This window comes from Terrapene carolina, unplaced genomic scaffold, assembly GCF_002925995.2.
Source record: "Terrapene carolina triunguis isolate 2854851 unplaced genomic scaffold, T_m_triunguis-2.0 Scaffold238, whole genome shotgun sequence".
NCBI lineage: Eukaryota > Metazoa > Chordata > Testudines > Emydidae > Terrapene > Terrapene triunguis.
Window position 1 is genome coordinate 12,022,444 of NW_020664589.1, and position 19,527 is coordinate 12,041,970.

A 19,527-nucleotide genomic window follows, 5' to 3' on the forward strand; every position below is an offset into this window, starting at 1 on the left:
AATCAGGCTTCTCAGCTAAGGCTGATGAGTGCAGATATGTTGCTTTCTCCTAAATAAGGCTTCTAGCAGAGAATTCCATAAAGGGATTGCCATGTTAGTCAGTACTGACCACTTCAGAAGTAACAAGGGCTCATCAATCGTAGGAAATTGAATATAATGAGAGGTGCAATCATAGCAAATTGAACATATGGGATTCGTCCTCTTGACCCTAATGCATAATCCCTGCTCAATGTTTCAGCAGAAGATGAAGGGGGGAAAATGAAGCATGAACAGAACACTGTTTCCTCACAAATGGATGGCATCATGGCCAAAGAATGGTTCTTCACAACTAGATTTCTGAGCCAGTTGTGTAAATCTTGGAATCCCACCTGGGTGATGACTTACTGAAATGAGAGCGCATATCGGGAACGGGACTGCTTTCTGGGGATTTGATTATATATCACGCAGCACATTTCTAATGCGCTGAATTGCTACATTTATGGGGCTCATAGATTTATAGCAACGGTTTTCCTTCCTAGAAGCTAAAAAAGGGAAGAAAGAACCATGATATAATTGGCAACAGTATCGATTTTCAATGTGCAGTAAAAAATCTGTTAAGCAGGGAGCCTTTAAAGCACCTGCATTGTATCCACTTAACAAGTGTATTCCGTGAGCAGGGACTCATTTAGGAAGAGCTCAGCTGTTCTTTGAAAGATTTAGGGCCGGATCCAAAACCCATTGAGATCAATGGAAAGACTCCTATCAACTTCAACAGGCTTTGGAGCAGGTCCTCACTGCATAAAGAACACGAGTTGCCCAGCTATTTATGTGTATCGCGACAGATCTTTCTTTGCCTCTCTCATTCCCTTTATAGATCTGAATTCTAGTTGTTACCATAGGTTTATTATAGAATATTTCTCCAGCATTACTCAAGCACCACACATAATACGCTGGATTGCCTCTGCGTAGACACTATATTTAAATTCCTTTTGCTAGTCCAATTCATTTAATACAAACCTGAACCAACCTAGTGTCCTTGAACATTACAAAGGCCGAACAGCTTTCCCCATAACATGTGCCAAAGTTAATGAGGTGAGAAAAGTGGTCAAACTGACTGGACCTTTGTCCTATTAGCCTGTTGTGCGTATTCTATAAACGGACACCATATGGTAATATATTTTTGGTGTGCATTATTTTTCAAGTGGATGAGCCATTCTGAGGCAAATGTGTCCCAGAAGGATTAATTTCTATCACAATTGACTTATTTGGTGCATGAAGTACACTGGGCCAAACACACTGCTGGCATTTCCCCAAGGAAGTCAATGAATTGCAGTAATGAAAAATTTGGCCCTGTGTGTATGTGTGTGTGTGTGTGTGTGTGTGTGTGTGTGAAGTTAATATTTTAGAAAGTATTGCTTTAAAAGGACTTTGCTAAATATTTGTGTGGGTTTCAGAGACTGCATTGTGTTAAGTGGACTCCAGAGCCTAGATTCTGCATTCACTTACAAGAGCAATATTTAGTCCCAGGTGACGGTTTATAGCTGAGCAATAAATTCAACTGCCTTAAATTTGCCTATATTTCAAGTCAGCACTTAGCCTACCATTGTCATTTGATTCATTTGACCCATTGAGCTCCAGCTGGTTCATCTGTAGTTCTGGATGGGTTGGGTGCCAGTTAATGGAAAGATGAGCGAGCCGTTCACATGCTCATCAGATGATTCTACAGAGGAAAGAGAAATAACCTCAGCAAGACTCTGATCTCTTTCATGGTTGGGCTTCACCAAGCCATGGTGCTTTCCTGCCTTTAGTAGATTCATTGGCTTCCACTGCACTGTACCAAGTTACCTCCCTCTCTTCTATGGGGTCACAATGATCAGATATACAAGGGACCAGGAGTATCTATCACTCCTCCTCCCACTCAGGGAAAGCTCTCACTGGCATCCCTCTTTCAATGGGTTTTGAGTGCACTGTGCCCTTCTCTACTTCAAAGCTGCAGAGAGAAGAACATGTGTAGCCATTTTTTTTTTTTAGAATGGTCCAAAGCTCATAAATCAAGCAGGGGAGATCAGCTCTGACTGTTCTCTCCATGCAATACCCCTTTCATCTCTCCTCTTCTCCTCTTCTCCCTTACTTCTCATCTCCCACTGCTTTCTGTGCTGCATCTTCCTTCTGCCCCAATCCCCCTGCCCAATTCGGTGTCTCTTTTCTCTACTTCTACTCTTTCTCCTCGCCCTTTTATTTTTCCCGTCTCTCCCTTGATTTCTTTTGCCCCATTCCTTTTCTACATTTTCCCCTTTGAGTCTTCCTCCCTACCTTTCACTCACTCCCTTCCCTCTTTTCACTTTGTTCACCCTCCGAGCTCTTACCTACCTCTCCCTCTCTCCAGTTTAATTCTCTTTTTCTCACACATCATCCTTGCTTAGACGGCGTGATCCAGCCAGACTCAAGCGTCCCATCATCCCAAGAGAGGATGTAGGCACAAAGCAAGAGATTGGCTTGAACCGACCACCAAAACTGGAGGTGTTTGTTAAATGTACGCCTGTGGCTTGGTTCAGATTTCAAGCAGCCTCTGTCTTTATAATGGGCTGAACCAAAATCCTGTATTGGAGCACTTTGAAATCCAGAAGTAAACTTTTGTGATTAAGGCTCATTTGATTCTAAACTCCCTATCTGTGTGCACAGATGGTTGGTTTTGTATCCATACGGGAGCATGACCACTTTTGAGGGCTCAGTCATAGGCTGGCATACATATCTGGAGGCCAAGGCTGATAAATTGACACACAAGTTGCAAAGTCCATGCTCAATGCATGATGGCTAGTGAAATGCATGCATCTCCTCAGGAATGTGTTCCACACTAAGATATGGAGAATGATTCCATACCCTCAGGTTGGGCAGCAGTTACTTGACTTCAACAAAGTTCATGCAGGCATCTGGCCCTGACCCAGAGGTCTGTTTCTTGGTAACACAAAGATTGATGCCTAGCATCATCATTACATTAAAAGCTAAAAAAAAAAAAAATCATTTTTCTTTCCCACTACTTGCATGACCTACATTAGTTCTGCAAGCAGTGAACTCAGAGCCCATATGGAGACAGATATCATAAAAAAAAAAAAAAAAATCCTGGCTCCTTAATTAGCTCCTCATTATCTGAAAGCTCCATACTGAAGTATAAAGATGTTGCAAAGCAATTTGTGGAGTTTCCAATTAAAACTTTTAGAACTGTTGAGCCTTTTAATACTTTATGTTTACAAATTACCTTGGAACTAGACCAATGCACACATTTCCTTCACTGGGGAAATATGGCTGTGGATCCTAGAATTATTAATATAAAATCCCCACTTTTAATATAGTCATAAAGTATGTCAATATGGCTGCTCTTTTTATAGCTGATACAATAGAGATGAGTCTCTTTTGAGTGAGTGCCGAAGAGTAGGAATTATTAAGAGGGTAATTATAGGCTGATTTCATAATAAATCTACTTTTACAACATAGTAAAAACAAATATACACATCCCTTTTTACATTATGTCACTTTGGGTCTGATTCTGCATGATGCTATTAGGTGCTGAGTGTTTTCAGTTCCCACTAAAGACCATGGGAATTAAGAGTGTTCAACATTTCCCGGGAGCTGAATAGCTCATTGCAGATTCAGGCCTTTTATGAATAAATTATAGTCAGCTGGGCATGGATTATATTCGCTGTATTGTGCAAGCTGAAAGCTGGGGGAGTAGAGCAAATAGATACTAAAAAGGAAAATGGATTCCCTCTACGAAGCAATGAAACTCGCACACATCTCACTAATACTTCTCTGAAATTTCTGCCGCTGGTTCTAACGCCAGCCTGATAGTGAAGGGGAGAAAAAATTCATCTGTGGATAATGTTCTCTTATTGAAAGTGCTTCAAGCAAAGCGGCACACTAGAGCTGTGTGAAAGTCTAGGTAACAAAATTCTGAGTAACTGTCATGGGGTTGCTGGCCCCTGAAAGGAGAGTCAGGGCCCACTCTATCCATGACTGGCTTCGTTCAAGAGATCAAGCCCATCTTGGCATACCTGTTAAGTAATTAACTGCCTAGGTGGCTGCTTGGCAGCTGAATTGATCAATGAGCACCTGGCCCTATTAAAAGGCTACCAGAGCTTAGTTAGGGAGGTGCTTCTAGACACACTAGGAGAAAGAAAAACTCATAGGCCCCAGAAAGAAGAAGAAGGAGACTGCGGTTTCCTGATCCAAGGAGAGAATGACTGCTAATAGCCCAGCCTCAGGAAAAGTGCTGTGTTGCTCCTGAATACAAGGAGGGTAAGCCTGCCTGAATTATCACCCAGGGCCAGGGGGAAGCTCTGGGATTCCTGAACTGGGCAGGAGGGGCCCGCTGGCAGTGACACCTGGGCTCCCAGAAGAAGAGGGGGCTAAAGAGTTTGTACCTTGAATAAGAGTTAATGAATAAGCCTCATGCAGGGGAATCTTGATTTAAGGAGTCTGGCGTGGGAGTAAATCATTTGCAAGTTTAAATCCCCTCACTCTCTCTTTCAGCTATTTTCACCCACTCAGCTGAGTCCAAATTGCAGAAACATACACTGAGGAGCCCGTGGACAGTTAAGGTTAAAGTAACCTCCCCTCTGTTAACTTATATCTTCTTTAGGCTCCTTGGTGTTTACGTTGCACCAACTTTGACTCTTGGAGACATCACAGGGGAGTGGGTGCAGAGCTGTCTGGGAGTTTAACTTGCCTGTCACTTCTGCTGTATCAACCTGGACTCCTATTGCCAGCTTCAATGCTTCAAAGCAACTCACCAGCCCTTTACCCTGCTCCCACCCAGGTCTTTGGTGGAAATTCAACTCTCCACCAAGCTAGCCCGGTCTCCCACAAGTTTTCTTGCTGTCTGCAACAGGGGTCAGGTCTCAAACAGTCAACAGATTCCATCACACTTGCTGGGGCCTCCCCTGTCAAAGAAAGGAAAGGAGGCTATTGGCAGAATTCCCCATATAATTAGTACAGCATTGCTCTCAGCACAGGCAGTGCAATCTGGTTCTCCCAGGGACTGTAAATAAAGGAGCTTTCAAGGACACCCATACATTAGGAAAACATGTATGCTGGTGCCAGATCAGAAATCAGCTTGGCTCCTCTTCCCGGCAGCTGGAAAATTCTGGTCCCTGGTGAAAGCAACAGCAACAAACAGAGCTTCAGTGTGTTGCCAGAACTCAGTGGATGGCTACTGCTCACTTTCTTTTGGCTGAGGGACTGGTAACCGCATAGACGTTCTTTCAAGACCGGAGACAAAGGAACGTGTCGGTTCTGTAATAGGACAGGCTTTCGCTCTTGGCGTGCCGCTGGGGGGGTTCCGTCTTGTCGTTAGTCTGGAACTTGAGATCCTTCAATGGAAAGTCCCACAGGAGGGAAAATTACTAAGTGCTTGGCAAAAATCTTAATTCGTAGGTGAATGTTGCTACAGTGGCTTTAGATATGGGTGAGCTGGTGGTGGGATTAAGTCACATACCTAAAGCCTCTCGGGGATTGATCCCATTTGGAGTCAATGGGAATCTTGGCATTGGATCCGGTTTCTAGTCAATCAGTGGCACAGCAGAAGTTGGAACAGAGGACTCACAATCCCCTGCACTATGCACTGAACTGCTTCCTCCCCCTGAAAAGTGGTCCCAGAGCCAGACTTGATAAGCGCCTTGTTATTAGAGGCCATTGCAGAATCACAGGAAGGGGGGTATTGCTTAGGGGAGAAAAATGATGGAAGCAGCTTTGGTACGTAGCAGGGATGGAGAGTGATCTGTGGAATACATGACAAACAGTCGCTCTTGGATGCTGCGTGCGTTAGGCTTCTGTTCTCAGGCTGTGCCGAGGACTTTTGATGATGTGATACTTATGTTCTCTTGGATGTTGTAAAACCACGAGCTGATCTGTATTGAACATGTCATTTATATTCCCACACTGTTTTTAAGTGAATCTGTCAAATAAAAGTTGAAGCAAAGGAGAGACTATGGATGATTCACTGCACTATCATCCATGGCTGATTACGGCAAAGGCAGCTTGATGCTTTCATTATCCTCATGGGGAGGGGAACTTGGTACTTCCACCAAGTAGACAGGGTCCAGAGTTACAAAGGTAGCAGTCAGATACATTGGATGGGAGTATTTAGAGCCAGTGTTTTGGTTCAGAGCCATCTCTATCCACTTTGACACCTGACTTCTCCATCGGCTTTGATGGATACGTGTCTGTCTCCTCACCTTGGCAGTACATGCTGTGCAATCAGCATCCTCTTAGCTCCTGGCTGAAACTACCATGTCAATAGTAGCACCCTCCCTTTGAGATCTCCCTCTCTTTTCTTAAAGGCACTGTAACCTACATACTGACTAATTTATCCCTTACATGCATACGTTACTGTTTCCGAGCATCCCAGTGCTGGGTTTCCAGATGAGAGTGCCCACCTTGGCAATCTGCTCTCTACCGATTCATCCGTGTATGCACCCAGACTATAGGTCTTTTCCCAAATAGGTACATCTAGACCTTGAAGATGAACAAGTGACCTTGGGGAAAGAGAACATAAAACTGCCATCTCTGGCAATTTAGCATTCATCAGTTGCATTACGCTATGGCACTTGTCACCTTTAATGAATGTTAAAGTCTTCCTATCACTAGATCACGCAGTTCATTTCACTTAGGGCAGTCTCCTTTTTCTATCAAATTGGCTATGGTATGCGATAATAAAAAAGAGAAACTAGGGCTGTAAAGGGTCATTCAGAGGAGCTGACATTAACTCAAGGAGGTCCCTTCTTGAAGGAGACATTCAATTAAAGTTTTATTGCAATTTGGCAACACAAAGCCATGAGTGTGAATCTCAATAGCTGGGTTGGGATTTTCGATTACAAGCTGAGTAGTAATTTTCTGGAGATCCTGACCTCTAACAAAGGATGTGCAGTCGTGCTCAGGCTGGGAAAATCATTCTCTGGCACAATGTGTTTTTTTTAAAATGGGAATCACGACTTTGAAGTATGAGTTTGCCTTCCCTGATCGTCCTGGCCTTATGACCCAGCCTTAATGGCAATGTGGTATATGGCCCAGTTCCTCAAAGGTATTTAATTGAATTCAATGAGTGTTAGGTAACTAAATAGGCCCAGCTCCTCAAAGGTAAGTTCTTAGAGCACTGAACTGGGACTCAAGATTTCTGGATTCATTTATTTGCTATGTGACCTTTGACAACTCATGCTTATCTCTGGGCTTCACCATACCCATCAGTACAATGGGTGTGATAAATTACTTACCGGCTGTACAGAGGGCATTGTGCGGCTTAGGTAATTAGTGACTTTGAAACCCTAGGATGGAAAACGCCACCGGGCCTATACAGTGAGAAGTCTTTGCCTGTCCATAAGCACATAGTACTATTGTTACTTCAAAGCAAGCCCTGCTGCAAACCAATGAGACAATGACAGCATCTGATTACAAATTAGTAGACCTTGACCCATTATTAATAGTCTACATGTACAATGGTTCCGAAAACAGAGAGCTGAAACCAGGGGTTCCCACAGTCAGACACGGTTGCTGTAATGTATTCATTAGCATTAAGGATAATGTAATATTTGCATTACAGTAGAGGCAACAGGCCCTACTCAGCACCAGGGACCCTACTGAGTTAGGTGCTGTACAAACATAGAGATAGACCTTTTCCCTGTCCCAAAGAGTTCACAATCTAAGAAGAGCAGCTGTGTGCCCTTTTTTCCTCCTCTAATGTATCTTCTAATCCAGTGATATACTCTAATTGAGGCAATGTAATAGCAGTGAATTTCTGTTTTGGGCAGCAAACTTCAGTTACTGGTCATTTCACTGGGTCAAATCTTGTGTCCTTGACCCAGTTTTCACCCAGGCACGTAGGAGAAGCTACGTCCTCCTACTTGTCTGCAGGGCGGGGAGTGTAACATTCCCAAACAAGACAAAGCCAGTGTCTTAGATGAGTGTTTTGGCAGAGTGCGAGCACCAGGACTTGAGTCAGTGTCTGCACTTTATTTAAGACATGTCGATCCCTCTGCCTCTTATGTTCTTCAGGCAGATTCTCTTTGCAGGGGGTTAAGAGGTGGCTGGATGCCACGGTGAAACTTCATCTTCCGGGCTAGCATTGATTTGTGGTTACTGATGAAGTAGCATCTACCTTTCTTCGCTGCTGCAATAACTAGAGGTCAGTATTCAGGTGGCAGAAGTGACAGGCTCTGTGGATGTTCCCAGTAACCTGCAGAAATCAGGCGAATCTCATTCCAAGGCCAGATCATTAATACATTTAATTGACAGCTGTGTTGTCATTTTGAGTTAATGTTCCAGCTTACTTGGACCTGCTTCCAGAGCTGGGCCTCGATCAGAATTCTGGATCCAGAGCCAAATTGTGAGGGTCAGACCCTCTGATTTGGTTTTTTTTTAGTAGCAGAAAAACATGCACCTCTATGCAGGGGATACTGCATGCAGATGTCCACCAGGAACTCAGAGGCTTCTACGATAAGAATAGCCTAGCTTTTTATAGCGCTTTTCGCATTAAAAGATCCCAAAGCACTTCACGAATTATAGCCCGACAGCGCCACTGAAATGGAGCTGCGTGTGGCATTTCCCTTGAGAGAAGAGACAGGATTAGCTTGTAATAAAGGGGACTCTTTCTTGAGGCCACCGAGTGGCTGAGTATCACAGATCCTGTCAAGTGCCCCTCTGGGCCGCTCACCAGATAATTGTGAGGGGATCCTGCCACTGGCTCCTGTGTGTTTTTAAGTCTCTGGGGTCTGAACAGTGCCCTGGTACTGTCTCTGTCTTAGTGACTCCCCCCTGGAGGCTTCATCTAGCACCCCCTTTTGAGAGCTGTGACCGCACGGCCCACTGCCCAGCCCCTGCAACCAATGATGTTCCCCTCAGACTCCCCACTCCTCCCCATAGCTTAAACATACCCTCTCCCAAAACTCCAGCTGTGGGGGTGTGCTCGGCCCACAGTTTACCTCTTCAAGGGGCCTGTGGTACATGTAATATGCAAAACACACAGACACTTTGTACAGGCTTTTGACACCATTGCTCTTTACATAATCACTCAAGAACTACACAGAACTGTACAAAAATAATAAACCCTGCATGCACTTCCCTGCCTCAGTTTCCTCAGCACTCCAGGGCTGGGGTCAGAGTCCTCTGAGGCTTTCCAGTGTCCTTCTGTTGCACGCATGACTCTCTTCTCCCACATGGAGCGTTCTCTCTTCAACTTGCCTTCTTTGACCTTAGCTCGTCTGTCACCTTTCTCTCTACTGCCCAAAACTTACTGTGTGGCTCTCTGAGTCATTCCCCTAGGCGTCCTTTTTAACCCCCTGCTTTGTCACCTTTCTCTTGTTCTCCCCTCACCCCCTGCAGACAAATAAGAGGATGTAGCTTCTCCTGGCTCCCGCTAACCCATTGTCCCAAGGTTCTTCACCCTGACTGGGCAGTTGTTGAGTTCTAACAACCTGCTATTGACCCTCAAAGGGAGATTCCAAAGGCCTAGCTAGCAATGGTGGCTATACATAGACAGAGAGGAAGTCCATAATACAGCAATTTCATAATAGCAATTGCACAATAGCAGCTGGAATTCCTAAGCTGTAGGGACAGATTTCTCAAATGTCACACCGGGGTTTCAGTTCTACAGGTCCAGATTTCAGCCCATAACACTTTATTGTAAGTACCTGAGCTTAAAAACCTCAAGAATTGGGGCTTTCCACTGGAAAAGCTGACAGATTTTTAATTAATAGCCATTGTTAGTGAATTATAATAATGAGAGTGAATGAAAGCTCCTTCCAGCCTGCCAGATGTTCTTGTTTTGTGAAACATTCACTCTTGTTACATCAGTGACGTGACTGCAAATATAGCCCTTTCTGTTCAGGAGCTCAGAAACAGGGCATGCTAAATTCAGCCCAGTAGAAGTGGACAGGATAAAAGCTGTGACACACCAGTCTTCATGATAAAAATAGCCTCTGCAGAGAAACCAGCAGTGATAAAAATTGCATAAGGTCATCGATCCTCATGCATCAGGGCACAAGAGGATTGTTTGCTCTGAGTCAGGAAGAAATTTCCCTATGGGGCAGTTACTACCTGTTGAGTATATTATGGAAGTTTATCACAGTATTCGGAAGCATTAGCTGCTGTTGAAGGAAGAACACCAGACTTAATGGTCCACCGTTCTGTTTCAGTGTCTCTTATGCACATGTATCTTTGGGGATTCTGAGGTGCAAAGGGCTACTCATGGAGACGCCCTAGGCTTTTGCTGCAGCTCCGGCACCCTGACAGCATGTCTCCATTGGAACTGCATTATCAGGAACTTTTCATGGGTATGTCGCCCAGCACCACAGGACCCAGAGGGCTTCTACATAGTATTATCCTTTCCAAAGATTCTCCATAGGGACATAACTCACTCATTCTCCACCCTTTTCCCCAGTGTGGACTCCAGAATCACAAAGACACCTGTAGAATCTGAGGGTGTGTGTGTGTGTGTCAGATATGGCTCCATAGGGGTGGCTAATTCTGCACAGAAGCAAGGAAGGACATGCATTTAGAACTCCCTCCCCATGTACAGAGCTGGGGGACGATCCTGCCCATCGATGGCAGTAAACCGGATCCTTAGCTGGTGTAAATCAGCATTGCTTAGAGTCAATGAAGCTACGCTAATTCCCATCAGCTGAGGACCTGCCCCGGTGCAGTTACACCAGCCTGAAGCTGGTATGAGGGGAGAATCAGGCCCTGAGGAAGGCGTTCAAGATCTGACCCATGGAAAGGAAGCACATTTTCCATGTTTGTTGGCATTCATGTATCTGAAACATGGAACAAACAAAACTGAGGGAGGGTGGGATATGGAAGCCACAATGACCGATGTAAGCTTGTAAGGCTTTCGAGACAGGGCATGATTCTCACTAAGTGTTTGTACAGTGCCTGGCGAAATGGAGCCCCGATCTGTACTGGGGCCTCTTGGTGCTACTGTCTGAATAATGGGTCAGTAAAGGGGAGGAGAGGAACAAAAACCTGGGAAATTGGACAGCTTTATCCCATAGCAACAAGAGTGCTCAGAATCAAGGCAGGAATGTACTCACAGCAGAACCCGAAAAAAGAACCTGTTAAAATAAACACTTTGGCATATCTAACACCTCCCTCTTCAAATGATGTGTGCTGTAAGCAGCTGTGGATGCATTTGAGAAGGGAAGAGAAGGAAAATACTGAAGAGGGGGAAGATAAGAGGCACTCTAATTACATGTTGAAATTAATCCTCTGTTTTCTTTCACTATCTAATATGTTTAGTCATTATGGTTTCTCTGTTGTTAGTTGATGAATCCAGTCGTCTCTTTTGGAGCATCTGGCTTGTATTGTTCACTTGCTTAATGACAGGAAAAGAAAATCAGGCATTTTTCAATTAAGTGTTTGTCCCGCATACAGAATGCCACCTTGTATACAGGTAATGAAGGGGCCCAACAACTAATGGATTGCAGCTTCCTGGGTTTCTGGGCTTAATACATCTTGTGTGACAGGTTTGTATAGGTAGACATTCTAATATAGTAGTCCCACCTTGCAAACTCTTCACCACAGCAGTAATTGCTTACTCATGTGACTAGCTCCACGAAAGTCAATGAGACCCTGGGCATAAGCAAGGACTGTTTGCATGTGTAAGAATCTGCCCGATCGGGCCTGGTGGAGTAAAGCATTCTTAAATGGAGCGCGTACAGACCGGATATTGCCCTTTGTAGTCTTCCATGAGCTGAAATCCTACTGAGGTTGAGAGGCAATCGGAGAGTACTCGCAGTTAGTTCACTAGGGTGTGAGGTGGGAATTAATTTCCGGAAGAGTTGGAAGGAATGCATGAGCTCTCTTTGTTTGGAGGGATGATGGCTGATTCAGAGGCCTCTGCATGCTGTCTGTCAGCTTGCTGTACTGGGGGAAGAGGATTCCATCTTCCTTTCAATAACCACGATGAAATGCGTACAGCCTTCCAAACAGATGATGTTCCTTTTCACTTTTTTTCCTGAGGACATCATGATAATGTCATATGTATAGGCTGTAAGCTCTTTCCGGCAGACACTGTGGCCTGGATACACAAAGGGACTTAGGCCCTTACCTGTGCCTGGTTGGAGGATTGTGCTGGGGCTTAGGCATCCGGACACCTGCCTGAGGTAGCGGTGTGCATGCCCAGAGGCAGAACCTTGGGTGCCTCGGGCACTTTTCAGCAGAAAGTTAGGCAATGGTAATGCCTGTGGGGTGAGGTGGTAGCCGAGTGGGGGTTTTGTGGATCACAGTAGCAACTGAATCAGGGATTTAGGCACCTAAGTAAATCCCCATGTGGACCTGGGCTTGCATGTACCGCGCCTAACACAATGAGTGTCAATCCCTGACTGAGACATCCTAGCTGGTTCTCCAATACAAACAAACAGTAGCCATAAAAATGATAGACAACCAAAATCAAGTGATGTTCCAGGGACACAAACCTGTCTGTGCACCTGAGGATACTCAGTTGTGTTTAATATTGAATATTACAGGCCAGATCCTCCACTGGTGTAAATCAACAACTATTGGTTTCAATGCAGCTGTGCTGATTTACACTGTCTGGAGATCGTCTCATACCTATAGGTGATTAGTTATAAAATTTGGAGCTTTTTAATCACTAGTTCACATCTCTAGTTCAAAGCATTCCTGCTTGAAACACAGTGTGCGTACTGACCTGCAGTATGCCATACTTGCTCCTTGGTAAATCCCTGGACCTACAAACACACCTGTGTAACTTTATACACAGCACTCTCGCTGACTTCTAGGATGCTTCATGGGCGCAAAATTACATACTTGATTGTTTACAGCACTGGGGTCTTCAGATGGGATCATACATGTTTAAGTTGCCTGTTTATTGTACTATTGGTCGTCTCTGGGAAACAGCAAATAAAATAAGAGGCACAGCGTGAAGGCTTCAGGAGAACTTTGTCTCATTAGCCGGTTCCCTGAAGAAAACAGAATTTTATTTTAAAGTTGGACTCTCACACACAGATTTTTAATGGATTTCGCCCCCCCCTTTTCTTCCTTTTTTATTTATTTATTTATTTGTATAATAGTAGGCTGAAATACAGAAATGTCACCGCCACTGAGAAGAAGCTACAGTAATTGAAAATGTGACATGATTAGAGATCAGGACAATAATGAGATAGTTTATCTTCTCTACACATATAGTACTGGATAAACCTGTGGGAAATAAAAAAAGCATCAATAAATCATATTGTCTCAGCCATGAAAGTAATAACACAGGCAACTAAAGGTACAATAAAAAGTTTGTTCCGACACCGGTCCTCAGACATCCCCATTAGGTACAGTAGATGAGACAGTGAGCAATATACCACATTACATTTTCATGACACTGGGTTCTTGGAGCGCACCCTCCCATGAATTAGGCAGTTAGGGTCAGCCTCAGTAGTAGATGAAAGCCAATAGCCGTGTATTTGGTATGGGTGAGATCTCCAGAGCAAGGCAGGGAATTTAGAAGCCTCGTTCTCATTAAATTTAGAGGGAGACTTTGACTCTTCCAGCCTGTATCTCCAGATAGTGGACCACTGTCTTATTCTGAGGAATTCTATTCAGGTGAGTAGCTAGTTGATTTCAACAGGGCTGCTTGTGTGAGCAGGTGAAATTCACCTCTGGGCAGAGGGCCAGCATAACCCATAGCCTTAGAGCTGGTCGGGTTGTTTTTCTTTCCCCAATGGACAATTTTTCAATGAAAATTTGAATACCAGAATATTTTGGCTGAAAACCAAACTATTTTGATGTTGATGTGGTGCCCCGTGGGAGTTGTAGTTTGGATGTATGATACTCCTCTTCTCTATATGGGGCTGGATGCTCCCATTGGCCTCCCTGGTTGGACTACATCTCCCATGGTGCACCACAGACTTCTTTTGGGAGAATAAAGGCTGTCCATTATGGGAGTCCTTCACTGGCGTGCATCATAAGAGATGTCCAGCTGGAGAGAATGTCGCAGAGAGGAGAGTGAGACTGAGACAACTAACCTACAGCCCCCAGGAACACTGCAGCAGCAAAGCCAAATAGAAATAGTTGGGGGTTTATAGGTTCTGTTTTTCAACACTTGATTTAGTCAAAAACCCAATTTTTCCCATCATACAATGGTTTAAATGGAAATGTTTTGACCATCCCTAATAGGAACCCGTTAACGGTTAAGCCTTCAAAATAACAGTATAAGTTGGACTTAAATAGTATATAGGCCTTGCGCTAGCCCATTGCACGGGGAAGAATTCCAATGTGAAAAAAGTTTGCACAAACTCACAAAACTCCAGCTGAAAAAGTCATCTTATATTAATGATTAGTGATTGGCAACATTATTATTATTATTATACACACACTTTTGGTGCCTATTAACTTTGTACCTGGCTGCCACTAAATAATTAAACATGGACATTAATACTACCCATAAGTCAGCATTGCAAAATTGTCCTGTAAACTTACCAGCTCTGGCTCAAAATCTTCTTTGTGATGACAAAAAAGCAAATAATAGGGATATTTCATTTGCAGGTCCAATCTTTTCCAAATAGCAACTTGCCCTGCTTGAGTAGAAGATTGTGAGGCTGCCATAAATAGGTAGTAAACAAATAATACTGCAACCCACTGCCATCTGCTAAGAGACAAATTCTATCCAGCTGAAAACTGAGCTAAGGGAATAGATCCAGCCAGTCTAGCAAAGGGCTAAATGCCCTCAGCACCTATTTGACAGGAGTTGAGTGAGTTCAGTGTGTGGTCGATATTATGCCTTGTATAGGCTTTGCTGGATTACATGGATGTGCCGTAGCACACATGAGACAATTTGCTTAAAGAGTGTTTAAAAAAGAAACCCCTCCAGCATAATATTTACAATGTTCTCATTAGGCCATGATGGAAAAACACAACAAATGCGTGAGAATTTTCAAAACTTCCAAAAAACTTGGAAATTAAAATGTTTTTGAAAGAGACCTGATTTTGAAAATGTTCACAATTTTTTTTTCACCTAAAATGTTAGTTTTGGGGGGGTTCCCCTCCCACTCCCCCCCCCTTTTCAATAAAACAAAACAAAAGTAAGGAAAAAGGGAGGGAGAGTAAAAACTGAGACCAATGAAGAGGGGGAAAATTGGCTTCATTGGGGGGGAAAAAATCCAGAAAAATTAAAAAATATTTGATGTATTTGTGTGCAATTTTTAATTTGGGGGGGAAAAGCCACTTTTTGAATGAATTATTTTTCCAAACTATTTTGACCAGCTCAAGTTTTATAATATGTATTGTAGTCCTTGATCAAACATTAAAAGTCAGATCGTCAGTTGATGTAAATCAGCATACCTCCTTTGAAATCAATGCCAATTCACACCAGTTTAGTATGTGGGCATTAATTTCCCCCCCGAGGATTACAATGCAGGGGTTATAATGGAACTGCACTGATTTACAGATGATGGCTGCAAGGAACTAGTCCAGCGAGGCCTGCAGCATCTGCCATTGCTGCTGAAGTCGATGGGGCTTGTATATGCTCAGTACCTTTCCGGGTCTGTCCCCAAGTGATGATTCACAGCAGTGACAGGATGCCTTGCATTATTCAGTCTTCCAGTGAGCACAACAGTAGTGAAATTAGCTTTGTAATAGATCAATATTTCCCCCCCCCCAATTTGAGCCACAGTTCAAAGCCAGACCTAAACTTCAACCAAAGCTGCTCCACTGACATTCATTGCAATGATTTTCCTCGGAGCACTTTGAAGAACACAGGAGAGGGGCAGGATTATGATAGAGAACAGGAGGTGAGCAGAAAGCTTGCGTGCTATACTGAGCAGAGTCACATATGTGCTGTTCTGCACTTGTTTGCTGCACAGACAGCAATGCTGCTAAGCTGCTACTGTAGCCTGATTGTCAAAGACGCTGAGCACCTGCAGCTCCCATTGACTTCCATGGGATCCGTGGGTGCTGAGTGCCTCTGAAAATTAGGCTGCTGGCCTTTATTTCTTGGCTCTTTGGTAACCTTCACGGGGAGCAGGGTTACAAAAGGTAGGACCCCTTTGTCTTACAGCAGCACTCACACTGATGCCAATGGCTGCTGTTACGTGTGTGTATCTGATATCTTCTGGTATCATTACACAGAGGAATAGCTGAGAGGTAAGAGAACTCTCTCTGCACAAGTCTTTTTCCTTAGTGGACCAATTACCAGAACTAAGAGGGAAAAGAAATCCATCTTGTGCAAGTAGGATTGAGAATCCAGGGCCATATGTTCATGTAGTTGCATGCAGAAAAGGAAGGAAATTGCTCTGTTTTACAATAATCAGGAAAGGAGGGGAGGGGGAGAGAGAAGGTTAATCACAAGACTCCGCTTCATCTGCTTTCTCTAGCTCTTCTGATTGACAAGTTGTAACAACACAAGCTTCAGCTGATCTATTGTGAATCCCACAGATGAGGGCAGAGGAAAGGGATGAATTGCTAGCTCCGCTCCCCTCCCACCTCTGAACAAACTGATCTTTCTCGGGGACACACAGGGCCTTGGATTCCTTTGGCCCTAGACACAATCAATAACGTGATTATGACCTTGTTTTTAACTGCGCAGCGTAGGGATGTCAAGGAGACACTCTGGCTGCCGCTGAAAACAAGGTGAGAGAACAGCAGGCCGGGTGTGTGTGTGTGTTGAATGACTGAAATGTTGTGAGGGGGCTTACCGACGTGGAGGTGAAGGTGAAAGGAATGACCCACGTTACCAGAATTAAGGTAGCTGGGAAGCACTTTTCATTTCTAGGCCCTTATGTCGTTTTCAGAAAAATCTGACTGCTTGACTCTTGGGAGTTAGTGCTGATCTGAGACCTTGCCAAAAAAAAAAAAAAAAAGCTGATTCATCTTGCTGCCACTTGAGACAAAAGAACATCTAATTAAGTCAGTGGCATAAAAATAAATATACAAGGTGCAACCTCAGTTGCAAAGCACATGACTGGAAATTTGCAGTCATGTCCAATATGCTTTACCTCGCCCCCAAACAGGACTGAATGCACACCAGGGATTAATCTGCTGTGGAGAAAATGACGGCTAAGTTTTTGTTTATATACTAAGCAACTTTCTTTTGATCACAGTGTGTGGTATATCACAGGATGAGTCAGGCTTTTAAGAGAGTTTCATAACTTAGCTCTGACTTGTGCCTGGTTTCCAGCCTGATCAAGGGATTTCTCAGGTCTGTAGTCTATTTGGGTGACGCAGGCCTGAGTGCAAGGCCTGCTGGGAAAGGAAGCGCTATAAAAGCAAGCCATTGGCAGTGCTCTCTAGTTGCTGGGGTCTGATCAACCTGTGTGGTTGGTTTCTCAGCTGAGGAAGGACCTCCTGGCAGGTTGTGCTGAAGAAGCCTGTGCAAAAATTGGGCGAAGGTTTGGAGGCAAGCAAGCACAGGAAAGAATCCTGAGGAAGGAGTGAAGCGAACATCTGAGGCAAGAGTGGGCAGTCTCAGTCTAGTGTCTTGGGGTTGGAACCTGTGGTAGAGGAAGGATATGGGCTCCCCCTCACTGTAGCCAAATAGTCAACAGGGATGAACCCCTGATAAAAGGGGAGAAGGTTGAGGTCACGCAGATGGTGGCGAGAGGGCTGTGTATTGAGTATTGAGATGGACTAGGCCACAGGCCATGGGTGGAAGGTCTGCATTTGTGGTGGTTTCTCCTGGACTTCTCTTTACCCCAGAAAGAGAGGCCTCTAGTTTGGCTGGAGGACTGAAGTACCCTACCAGCCAAAAGCAACTGAAGCAGCAGCCATCCCTGTTTTCAGAAAGGTAAGGAACCATCCTGGCAGTTAAAATAACTCATAACAATTCAGTAAGGGGAACTACATCCAAACCCTTTAGTTGGGCTTGGCTCCTAACCACCGTAAGCTGTGAGGAGATGCTGAGGTTATCAGGGAAAGGGTCGGCTTCCTAAACACTTATGTAACCCACACACCTTCTGGGTGTGGTGGTCTGTCCCATCTAGATTCACCGAGACCACTTAAAGAGAGAGAGAGAGATTAATGAGTCTGCTCTATGGCTTTTGGCTCATGTAGTAGAGGCTCATGCACTAAGCTCCAGAGGTCCCAGGTTCAATCCCACCCGCTGATGACCGGGGTTTGTAGGCCTTACACTTGAGAAAATCAGTCTTGGGTCATAACAAAACCCCTACAGATTTCCAAGGGGTTCTGTGTGAATGTTATTGACAGCTGTAAACCTCCAGGATAAATAACAAACCCCAGGGAGGTCCCTGGTGCAGGATGTTCCCGCGATACATAACTTAGAAGTATTCATAAAAGGAACAGTGGGAAGGGGAGAGATGGGAAACAGTGCTGGCAATATGAACGGACAATCTCCTAGAATAAAACCTTACTTTCAAGCCTTTAAGAAGGTCTACGAAACTGCCAACACATCAAAAATGAAATAATTAATTGACCGTGTTGCTTCAATTGCCAACAGTCCGAGTTAGTTATTAATGGCAAGGCCAACAGACCAGTAACTGCTGCACGGAGCTTTGAGTCTCCACATCCTAATTAGTTTTTGTTAAATGGACTTTGCCTTCTGCTTGGAAGGATGTCAGGTTGCAGTCTCTCCTTTCGCAGCAACTCCATGGAAACAAAGAGCATAGGAACAATGATCCAGAGTTTGGGAAAGTGCCCAGCCCCTTCAGCATTTCCATCTTGTGCTCACGCCGGAAAGCCTAGAAGCATGGAAGTGCCCAATAACTAAAATGTTAATGGGCATTATAGAAACAAACCATATGTATTTGCAGTTTTAAATGACTGCCCCCTGCATTATAGTTGAATTCTACTAGCTGGCACAGCGGAGGGTGGAGTAACTGCTCCATTCCCTGGCCACCCTCTCATTGGGCAGGGGAACAACAGTACATAAATGTGCAGCAACCTGTTCTCTGAGACCCCAAGTCTGGATAGTCCCCCCTGAGCAGTAAGGGGAGATTTTATTCCCCTGCCTGGGTGTACAGTTGAGAATCCAGCCCACACATTGTAATCCCTCCATGGCAGGGCCTGCGTTTCTGGTTTGTCTCTCTGGTGCCTAAGTCTGTCCTGGAATTTAATTCCTTCGGCGCAATTCCACATTACTTCCTGCACCAAATCTCTTCTGAATCTAATTATCCCTCGCGGTGAGCTTCTTCATTCCAAAGAGTTCAATGCCTGACCACCTGATCGTTAGACCGGGTCAAGTTCTTCAGGGCTTGGTGCGTGCAGGGCCGGCACCAGCTTAACAAGCAGGTGCTTGGGGCGGCCAAGGGAGAGGGGCGGCACCTGCGGCTATTCGGGGGTGGCAGGTCCCTCACTCCCTCTAGGAGCGAAGGACCTGCCGCTGAACTGCCGCCGCCGATCGCGGCTTTTTTTTTTTTTGCTTGGGGCGGCAGAAATGCTGGAGTCGGCCCTAGGTGCATGCAATACCCTCAGCTTAAACCCCAGCCTGCAACTAGCAGAAAAACACAGATAGACCCATCTGTCTGTCAGACACGGTATCCACATGAGACCCATAACTACAGAGCTAGAACATACCATTGTCCATGGCAGAAGAGCACTTATCTGCAT